Source organism: Sycon ciliatum, chromosome 2 (assembly GCF_964019385.1).
Source record: "Sycon ciliatum chromosome 2, ocSycCili1.1, whole genome shotgun sequence".
In the NCBI taxonomy this organism is placed as follows: Eukaryota; Metazoa; Porifera; class Calcarea; order Leucosolenida; family Sycettidae; genus Sycon; species Sycon ciliatum.
The window spans coordinates 44,313,004-44,324,666 of record NC_088644.1 but is presented as its reverse complement, the minus strand read 5'-3'; the positions used below and the strand labels follow the sequence as shown (position 1 = coordinate 44,324,666).

At 44.9% G+C, this 11,663-nt stretch overlaps 1 long non-coding RNA gene across 1 annotated transcript; it reads right to left on the bottom strand.

Moving 5' to 3' along the window:
* Positions 1-666: 666 nt before the first annotated feature.
* On the bottom strand, positions 667-11,230 carry LOC135810908 (uncharacterized). The gene is made up of 3 exons (XR_010552451.1): positions 11,114-11,230; positions 10,910-11,021; positions 667-834 (listed from the first exon to the last, which is right to left on the bottom strand). It is a non-coding gene; the product is annotated as an uncharacterized LOC135810908 (long non-coding RNA).
* Between the last annotated feature and the right edge of the window lie 433 nt (positions 11,231-11,663).

The following is an 11,663-nucleotide window of genomic DNA, read 5'->3' as shown; positions in this document are numbered from 1 at the left end:
GTCACCCATTCTACCTCCGAGATGTCGTAGATTTACCTGTCTTCTTTCTGAAACTACTAGTACTAGTTACTTCAATGATGACTGTCGTCTCTTGCTCTTCGCTCTTTTATGTGCATGATAATTAGAGTGCCTGCTTGTTGATTGCTTCAGTGTTTGCCTGTCTTTGCAACATCGCGCGGCGCCTGCCTGTCTACATTTTGTTTGTTTTCTGTACGTGCATGCACTACATCAATATACGTGTACGTAACTAGGTTGTACATGTACTTGTACAGTCTGCCACGTGAACTTTTGAACAGCATGCGTACGCGCCATTCCATTTTTGCTGTTGAAAAAATGCGTACACTGTTTTTGCCGCCTTCGGTTTCGTGCCCGTGCGGCCGCGCGGCTCAGCTAGCTAGCTTAACATTTTTTTGTGCTTTGGAAATTGTTTTGGTGGATTCAAATTTTTGAATTTTTTTCAACGATGAAAAGGCTCGGAAGGCACGAAAGAGAGAAGAGATGAGTCTTTCTAAAAAAAACAATGGATCAAGAAAATCCATCACATAGATTCGGAGCTTTGAGCCGATGATCTCATCACATTACAAATGCCGACAATTCAGTGTAACAGATATGGAAAGTGTGAATGGCTGCACGGCATGTTCCAAGATGGGTGACTTACAGAGTTATTGTTGTATTCGGTATTCCACCCGGCACCATTGTTAATGCGTAGAAGGAGCAATCTACAGTGTACTGAGGTGCACCATCACACGAACATGGCGCTGGACAACTCATCACTGTAGTACCGGTGAGTACATAGCAGCAGATGACCAATGACAGTACAGTGTGGATTGACATCTGTTAGAAACAGGACACGAAGATGTTGGCCGTAGCCATCATCACAGTCGCTCTCATGTTATTGGGTTCTTGGCACTTCTTCTTGCAGATAAATACAAACAAACGAACAACAAACATGTTTAGCACCGCTGGATTAGTCACATAATCTTTACCCACATCTGGAAACCAATGAGGCCAATAATGCTGACTGCGAGGGTATTAGTCCTAAGTTAATTCAGCGTAATGCATCACACAAGGAGCGAGGTCACATTCCTCTCCACTAATCTACCAGCACTAAAACATCCATGCCCTTGCCCTCTCTTTGAATGAAATCGCCAGAGACCACAACACGCTGACAACAGGACCAGGGGACGAGAAATACGAGTCATGAACTGATCCACGGCAACAAATCAACAATGACGGCAACAGTAGCGCATGCTCTCTGAAGCCATTATTTTATGTACGGAAAATGTACGCCGACTGATTTATTTGATCTCGACTCACCTCAAATTCCATAATTCTCCGGGCTACGACTTTAGTCTCCTTTTGACGATTTTTTCAATCTTGGGCTTCCTGGAAAGCTCGTCGCAAGAGGAGCCTACACTTGCCATCACGAATGTCAAAACTCTGGCGCTATATCCCAGTGTGTTAGTTGCCACGCCAATAATCCAACAGAAGTCGTCTTGCCATTTCGCTCTTAGCCTTGCTCATAACGATTAATTACTTCAAAAAGTTCACAAACTGCCACTAGTCCGTATGCCACTAGTCCGTATGCCACTAGTCCTACACTAGTCCTATACTAGTCCGTATGCCACTAGTCCGTATGCCACTAGTCCGTATGCCACTAGTCCTACACTAGTCCTATACTAGTCCGTATGCCACTAGTCCGTATGCCACTAGTCCGTATGCCGGCATTTTCAACGTGTTTCACCGTCATTACTTGCCCAGAATGTGGGAAATCCCTCATTCAAATATGCGCACGCGGCTATTGCGCTACATTCGCCGCTAGGCCTGGGCCTTGACGGATTATGCTAATATTTTCGTGAAATTATGCTTTTCGCATTGCTGAAAAAATTGCAGAATTATGCTATTTTTATGCTAAAAGTTATCATATTATGCCGCATTATGCTCACAATCACATATGCTGCTAATGCATAATGGTTCTGTGCAAAATAACAAGGGAATATTTTTGTAGAGGGCGTTGTACTGTAGTACTAGTAGTAGCAAAAGTTCAACGGGGTCAACGCACCGTCCGACCTAGCTACGACCATCACTGACTGGACATGTTATCAAGGGAGTCGTAAACCAACAACTTCCTAGTGCATCTACTTGTACTTGTACTTGTAGAACATGTACAACTGTATGGAATTTGATGCGAACAGGCGGATTATTACAATTTTATGCGATTCGTATGCAATTTGCCTCGAATTATGCGATTATTCGATTTTGGTAGGAATTATGCGAAAAATTATGCTAGCATAATCCGTCAAGGCCTATTCGCCGCGATTCGACTTTCAGGCTTCGTAACTCTGGAACCACACATCGGGGCGCTTCCACGATTGTTTCAATGGGCAGCTGGGAATATTCTTTTCGACCTACGTATACGAATTTTAGTTTTTGGAAATATAACAGGACTGACTGAGTTACGATCAATTGAAATGTTGCACACAAAGGAGACTATTAATTTTATGGTATCATAAGGTGTAGGTTATTAGATCTAAAACTAATACAAGAAACACTGATACCGGTATTATAAAGATAGCACTATTGGAGGCGTGATTACATGAGCAGCGAGCAGTGTGCAATGTTTGTGACTACTCGTAGATCTGCTGTATTCAGGCATTTGGTGTCCAACCCCCAATGTTTGCAATTGTATGATGATTCCTGCTTCTGTGTGGTGTGCTATGCTAGTAGTTTTCGTCTACTCTCCAATATTAGAAGCCTTGTTTATTCGTACTCGTGATCCAGATTTACGCAAACAGAAAGAATTCGTTACAGCACTCACACTCTTCACTTAAGGTGGCAGACTACCCAAAAATTCGCTGAAAAATCGAATTTGTAAATTCATATTGAGTGCTACGTCAGTTGAAAGAGCATGAATAGCTGCAAATTCTCTGAAAATTGTGTCCCTATCTGACCAGCCGTTCAAGAGTTATGGCCGAAAATGTGCCCTTGCAAGGAGAGATTTTTGTGTTGCATGCTGTCATTTGTTGGCAGCACTGTATTTGAATGTGAGCAGACCGTGTGCAACTTGTCGTATTATGGAAACACGCGAAAGTGTGCAGAATTTTGCCCCAAGTCCAAAAAAGTCCAAAAATCACGTTAAAAAACCACGTATTGGGCTGCACGGCGGCGGGCGAAGCCCGCCGCCGTGCAGCAGGACTTTTGCCAGCACCCTCGTGACGTTGCAGATATGTGGCTTGATTATTGTAGTTGACGTTGATTTAGTGACTTTGGCAAGTTTGAGTCGTGTCAAGAAGTCAGGTAGGATTCAGTACTAGGCAGTAGTGAAACGTGAGTGGCAGTCTTTGCCGGTTTCTGAGGGCATCCTGGATTTGGTGTGCAGCGCTGTGGAAATGGCTTGCTGTGGAGGTCCCAGCACTGGATGTTGTATCAAAGGTACGACCTCGTAGCACTGCTAAACCTAAAAAAATTCAAAAATTGACTTGGGTCTGTGGGAGTCCGTGGGAGAACGCCCACTCGTTCCGTTGTGACAGATTCCAGGGCCACGTTGAGGGGCCCTACCCCACCACCCATGGCTGCTTCTGGACTTGTTTTAGGTTTGGGTCCTTCGCACGGACAGAATGGGCACGAAAATGTGAAAAAAAAATGTAAATGCATTTGTTTGGCTCCTGGGTGGCTCGCACACCGTAGCACTATGCCGGAAATTTGAGTTTTTCCGGCCTGGAAAGCCTGTCAGTGAGGCGCAAGAACTTGTAAATCATGTCCTGAGGGCCAGCATAGTGGCAGGAGTGTGTGGTCAAAATTTCACTCAAATCCACTGAGAAACACCAAAGTTACAGTCAATTGAATGCCATATGAAATTTTTGGGTGATGTGCCCCCTTAACATGCCCACACTCACATACCCACTCATGTACATGTACCTTCCTCACCTGCATTTCTCTTTTCTCTACATTTACTTTCACTCTGCTCGCTGCTCATGTAATCACGCCTCCAATAGTGATTGCTTTAGAATATCAGTGTTTCTTGCATTAGTTTTAGATCTAACAAAGGAGACTGTGACATTTGGACTACTTTAGGACAAATAGCTTCCAAAACTTATTGAAACTCGGATGTTGAGCCAATACTAAATGTAGAAAGGAAGAGGACATATGGATACGAGTTAAGAGTAACTCTCCATCACTGTAACAAGATACTATATGCAGTCAGAAAGTGCAACAACTAGGCACAGTTGGACGGCTGTCGGTTAGCGCTACGGAAATGTGTTGACGCTAGGTGTCAGGACGTCGAATGTCTCAGTACTTTGTCAGCTTTGTGCCTAGTTGTTGCACTTTCTGACTGTAGAGTATCTGGTTACGGTGATGTAGAGTTACTAGCTCTTAACTCGTATCCATATGTCCTCTTCCTTAAAACTTATTGCCGTTTATATTAAATGTTGCTGTTGAACTCGGATGGTGAGCCGATTAAATTAGTGTGAAAAGACTGTATAAGATCCGGTTACGTTGGTGGACAGTTAGTCATAACTCGTAACATTTTGTCCTTCTTCTTTTCACAATATTTGCTATTATTATGCATTCTCACTTTCTTTCGTTGGTGATACACATAATGCAACGCGTATAATTCTCATACCCTTGTTTTGTGCACACCTTTATGAGAAGTATCACACTTTGATATTTTAGTGCTGTCACTGTACCTTGCTACTCTAATTTGATTGCTATAATATTTCCTTTGTTCTTATTTTATTCTTTAGTACAACGGTGATTCCTGAAGAGTGTTGTACGAAAACATGTTCGAATCATCTTTTTTTCCATCGCTTTTCTCCTTACCTTTTAGATCGTTTTTCGCACCGTCTCCAGAACTTAACATTGTTTAATAAAGTAGTCCAAATATCACTTAAGCTCGTTCTCCTTATTGCAATATTAAAAATTATTGTCTCCACGTCGAATATTTAAAGGAGACTGTTTTAATTTTTCATCGAAAGTTCACGAAAAGATAGCAACCCATTCGTTTATTACGCTCCTGCTTGTAGCAGTTTAGCACTCTTGTGTGGGGTAGTGCCTTTGCCTTTTGCGTTCCTGACTTGTCAGTTTAAGCACTCTGACAAGTTACGTTCCGGCTTGATTTTAATCTGGCTTTAGAAACTATTTTTTTCATTACTACCAGGTTCGGGCTCATTTCCTCGGTGCTGCACTGATGAGTCCACAAAGGACGAAACAGTTCTGTCCGCAGATTGAGTAACAATCCATTCATAAAGCCTTTTTATCAATTTTTGTTCGAAAGTACAAATAAGATATCACGAGGTTAGGGAGGGTTCCTCTCCAGAGATACAACGAGTAACATTTTCAAACTTCATCTCCACATAATTTATTTATTTCACTCAACTCGTGGTTCATGACCAATTGGCACGCAAAGTGCGAGAGAGGGGTGATAACCAACCACGGCAAGAAAAGAAAAGAAAGGAATATAGAAAAAGAGAAGAAAGAAGGATAGACAAGAATCCAGCAATGAGATCCTATCGTACTACATTATGCGATCGGAGTGCATTTTTAAAGCTGGAAAGACATGTTGATGTCTTAACATGCTGGGGAAGTTGCAGCCAAAGGCTGTAGGACAAAAACAGAGGAGAGTTGGTAAATGCGGCTGAATTAGCACGGGGAAGTGAGAGACTATTACGAGTGGACCGGGACAGAGAAAACCAATTGAATACGGAGAGATGAATGGGAATTTTACCTAGGCGAATTCTGTGGATCAAAACGCAAAGCTGCTGTTTGCGATTATCTTGCAGTGGCTGAGTATTGCTGATACAATAGAGCTCAAGACTAGGAAATAAACGCTGCTTGTTAAACAATATTTTAAGAAGAGATTTATGTTGGATTTCAAGTTTGTTCACAAGATGTTGACTTAGACTACACCAAGACTGACATGCATACTGGAAAACAGGTAATAGATACGAGCGATAAAACATAGAACGGCATGTATTTGGCAAATGAGAACGATGAGGATATAGTATGCCGAGAACACTACTAGTTTTCTTGCAAATATAGTCTACATGAGGAGCCCATGTTAGACAGTCGTCAATAATTATACCAAGGTGCTTATGTTCATGGACAATTTCTATGGTCGATGAGCTGCCAGGACATGATAAAGACACATTACAGAACTGATCACTAGCACCGCTACAGAAGAACATCACTTTGGTCTTACTAGTGTTCGGTCTCAGCTTCCAAGTCGACATCCAAGAGATGGTGGAGTTTATCTTTTTCTGGAGGTCATTGACTAGCAATTGCTTGCAACTATTTGAAGCGGAAACTGTGGTGTCATCGGCGAACAGTGAAACATTAGGGACAGACATCGGTAGATCATTGACGTAGACTAAAAAGAATAGTGGCCCCAGGATTGACCCCTGTGGCACACCAGAATTAATTGCCTGGGGAGACGAGAGGGTGTTGCCGACGCGTACAGCCTGTAACCTGTCAGTTAGGTAGCTTTCAAAGAAACAAAGCAGGTTGCCACCAATGCCATAGGCACCCAACTTGGCAATCAGGCCTCTATGCCAAACAGTGTCAAAGGCTTTCGCCAGGTCAAAGAAGCACATGCCAGTATGTTCTTTCAAATGTCGGGACTGCATGATGTTTTGGATTAGGTGGACTAGGTGCAGAGCTGTGGAGTCCCCGCGCCGGAAACCAGACTGCATGGTATGCAAGTACGGGGACAAGTGTCGATATAGCTGATCGTACACAATGCGCTCAAACAGCTTTGAAATACAGCACAGTAGGGAGATGGGTCTGTAGTTCGTTGCATCCGACCGGCAGCCTTTGCGCTTATAAATTGGGACCACTAATGCGTATTTCCATGCGGAGGGAAAGATTCCAGACGACAGAGAGATGTTAAAGAGCAGCGATAACGGATATGCTAGGCTGTCTTGGAGGTGTTTCAGGATTTCGTTTGGTATACCATCGTAACCAGGAGACTTCTTATTGGGGAGACTGCGTATGTATCTGGTTACAGTACGGGATGAAATCGTCAGCGATGTAAACGTTGACTCTACAGGTATTTGGTGGATAGGAGGAACTAACCATTCAGGTCTATCCTTAACGCAGAAGCTGGTAAACTGCTCATTCAGAGCATCCGCGATATCAAGAGGCGCAGTGGCGGAACTTTGGTCAGACCGTGTGATTGCTGTTGGACTAGAGCCCAATGACGATGCTGATTTACGAAGAGTTCTTATAAATGAGTGAAGTGATGGACGCTGGCTGTCGGTGAGAGAAGTAGTAATGGACTGGATGTATTCTTTATGGGCTACACGTGATAACGTTTTTGCTATATTCCGCTGACGTTTGTACTGCGTTGCATTGGACGGGGTAGGGTATTTTTTTATAGATGCTGTAGAGGTCATGCTTTCTCTTAATGCCTGCCCTGAGCACTGGTGTCATCCATGGTGGATCCTGGCGTGAAGGGCGGCTTCGGTTTCTGGTGGTTGACTGGTGATCGCGGTGAGAAGAGCAGACTGAGAGAGACGATTCGAGGACAGACGAGAAGTTAGAAACGGCTGTATCAATATCAAGGCTGCATAAAAGGTCACTCCAGTGAATTGCGGCAATTTCAGCATTGACGCCTTCCCATTGCGATTGAGTGAGCAAGTGATGGCTGAAGCGAGGCGGTGCAGTGTCAGATGTGGACTCTCCAGACTGTGCTATGTCTTTAGCTATGGAGAGCCTGCCGAGGACGATTAAGTGATCGGAGGCACCCAGGGGGCTCAGGGATTCAATGGATGTGAACCTGTCGGGAATGTTTGTGGCGACCAGGTCCAGGCAGCCACGGGGCCCATTGGATGTAAGATGGGTGGGGAACGTAACAAGTTGAGACAGTGCAATGGAGCGAAAAAGGTTACACAAGGCAGAGCCTGCAGCAGATGTTGAGTCGGAGGCACATCAGCTCTGGCAATGGGCATTAAAATCACCAGTTACAATGGTAGATGATGGAGCAGGTAGCTTAATGAGAGCAGTCCGCAGAGTGTCTACAAAATATTGTAGGTCAGCAGCGTGCTGGTTAGGGGGTCTATACAAGCAGGCAAACGACAGTGGTTGGGATGAACCTATGGGAGTAGCTTCAACAGCAATTGCTTCAAAGTTCTGTTGGCGAAATGAGTGAATCTCTCTCACTTTGCTGAAGGCGGCAGTGAGCACCAGGATGGCAACACCCCCATAGCCTCTGAAGGGGTCAGGGTTAGAGGGAGTTTGCGGTCGGTCACGGCGGAATACTGCATAGTTCGGCAAGTGTAAGGTATGGTTGGTGGTGAGCCAAGTTTCGGTGATGCAGATAATGTCAGGCTTCTTGGTATTACAAAGGATGGAGAGTTCACCGAGTTTGTTGTTTATTGAGCGTGCATTTATCACCGCAACAGACACGTGGGAAGAAGATTGAGTAGAATGGTTAGAGGAGCTGGAGATAGGATAGAAGGGCTGTGCAAAAACATTTAGTGTAGAGTCCAGGCTCGAGGAAACGGTTGAAGTAGTTGCAGGGTGTGGGTTGAAGGGGAGAGCGTTGGGATTTAGGATGCATGTACTGCTCATTTACCTACACTGTCAGAGGAGAAGCGCCATTCGCGAACACGTACGGAGGCAGGCCAGAAATCATCACGTTGGACCGTGGTGAAGTGCTCTTCAGGAATCACAACATGGGCATAGGCCAGTCCAAAATAGCGTGTTTCAGCCACGGAGCATTTGATGATGTGAACATCTTTGTTTGCGCACCACCTAGCTATTGCCTCAGCATGGCAGCCGCTGTCTATGTTGCTGACGTGGAGCGCTTTGCACCTTACGTAGGAGACCCTGTGTTGACTTCTTTGTCTTGTGGAAGTATGATGTGACTGAACTGTGCGTGTACGGTGTGGGTGTTTGGTCAGCTGGACGTTGGAATGATGGCGGTGGAGTACTACGGTGTGGCAGGCTCATCAGTTGGGCGCTGTAGAGCGGACGAGTGTTTGTGAGCCTCTGTTCAAACTGTACGGGTGCGTTGGGATTCAAATGCTGCTGCTGTGAACGTGGGGCTGGTGCTACGGTGGAATTCAAATGCTGTGGATCGGATGGGGAACTACTCGTACATGTAGGTTCATGGTGATCAAAAGGCATACCGGTAGGTTGGGTGGGCGGGATATGTGCGTGGGTTTGTGATTTTGAACTAACGTCTGCTAGCTGGCAACGGAGAGACTCAACTTCCGCTTTCAGGTCTACAATGGCGGACATCTGGCGAACTAGTTCCTGCACTGTCTTGGCCAACTCATCAATGCCAGCACTTGCTTGACTATTACTACTAGTATGTACATGTGACTGACCTGCATTACCGATCCCGTGTTGGCGTAGCAGGCGGACCATGGCAGCACGGTTCATATTGCTGGTGACCGAGATTTCATTTTTCTTGGCCAGGTCACGAAGTTCGTCAAAGCCGTGGATGGCAAGGTCGGCATTAGATAGATCCTCAGACATACTTTGTCCACTACTTCAAAATTACCATACGTGGAAACTAGTGGAAAACAACAGCTTAGTCATGCTCTGAAAGTCCGATTAATGAGGAGCAACCAATCAATGACCACACATCTATGCAAGAACGGAATTCATCGCTATGCTTTGGTGAATGTGGACCAAGAGCGCAGTGCGGAGAGGTGACGAATTTCAATTTATTTTCAAATGGCCGAGTTCGTCGCAACTTCTGAGTTATCTTCACCTTGCCGTTTAAGTAGAAGTAGTAGAAGTAGTAGTAGTAGTAGTAGTAGTAGTATTTTACTTGGGTATACCCAACAGGCCTATGGCCTTCTTACAGGGTGCCCAAGGAGAAATTGTGAGCAGCTAACGCGAAAAGCAGGCAAGGTACGCTTGGATCGTATGATCGCTGGTAGTGCACCAAGAGCAGTCAGCACCAAGAATTGAGAGACTGTAGAGGCCTGGCCGGGACATGAATAGGGGGAGAAAGAGACTATTGAATGTTTGGTCTCTGGTCTGGGAGGTAGTGTGGGTAGCATCATTTCGGGTCGTGAAGATTTGTGAGGTGAGGGGACTGCCAAGGGACCTGATGCACCGAAAAGTAAAAATGAACAGCTTCAAATGTCGGCAAGAATCAAACCTGACTAATGTATGGTGTAACCTTCACATCCGCACACGCTACATTTATCTGTGGTTGCTTGAGTAATGCAAGCGGGACTCTAGTAAAGGCCCTGCAGTGAGAGTCGTCACAGACTGGAAAGAAAATCACATCCATGTCGAGCTAAGCAGGAGTGTTTGCGATAGACCCAAGAACGCGACATAAGAGAACAAGCCACGGAATGTGAGTTTTATATAAGGAAGATTTTTCCTGAGACTCTGTCGGGCAGAGTTTTCGCATCCACACGAGTGTCAAACTTCTGCAGGATCAAGCCGCAGATCAGACCGACCATCAAGTAGTCAATGACCGAAAATCCCATTTGCTGCATCCATGTTTTCCTTGTGCCAGGCTACGAGTTACCAAATAACTGTGTGGCGAACCACACTTCCCCCATCCGATATACATGTATTTGTATGTTTTCATTGCCTATACGTTTCATTCATTATTTCAACGGTCCTTTGAAAGGAAAAGAAAGAACATGATCACGGCAGTGTGTTGGAAGAGTAGATAACGTAGAAGGTAAGTGAAACGGTCTCCCTCTGCAGTAGAGGTGTAAGTGGAATGAAATTCGGAAAACTTGGCCTGTCTTACATTCCTGCTCTGCTGAACACCCTATGTTTCTGGTGCACCTTGTCTGTGTAGACGCCGACACTGCCAGGCTAGCCTAAGAAGCACGGCCCCACCACCACTTCCCGCATTTGTTATGGAGCATACTGGGTATAATACTGCTTACATAGAAACATTCTTGAGCCACACTTACTCTACAGCGTAACTTACCTTAAACTGAAGCACCATGGTGCTCGTCTCTACTGGTTGCAACACTGTTCAAAACCTGCACTGGGAAATGTTCTCAATTACAATGGTAAATTCAAATCCGGCCAACAAAACCCTATAGGAGACAACAGAAGGAAAGGAACGATCGAGTTACTTTGAATCAATCGACATTCGACAAACAAAACTATCCAAAACTTTTCCACCTACCAGCTGTTGGTGTATATTCCTGGATCAATTGGGTGTAGCACACGAATCACGATAAAGCTCGTTTGCCTTGCGATAAGGATAACTGCTTCCGGGAGCAAAGCCCTAAATGAAACAAATTGATTACTAGTTGCTCGCTTTCTGCTTAGACTCTCTGCAAGCATATGCAAAAACACGCGCACGAGGAGTGCCATGATATCAGTCAGTGGTACTCCGTAGCAGCTCGATTGGCTGCTGCACGTAGACATCGTTTGCTGACCCACTAACACAAGCCTAAGAAATGAGCTACACGTACATGTACATGTACATGCACCCGTAACTAGATGGCTAATGTATACCAGGGCTATGAGTGGCACGCAGTGGTCACATGCCAGTGCTACTGTACATGTATGATCGACATATCATGGGCTCAAACACACAAGCTTATCGATAACTTGGCATAATTTCCTTACTCCATATGGGAAAGGATAAGAAGCAATGTGACGCCAATCAAAGAACATGGCAGGCTGCTACATGGACATTAGTCGCAAATAGGGTTTGGTCGACTGAACTC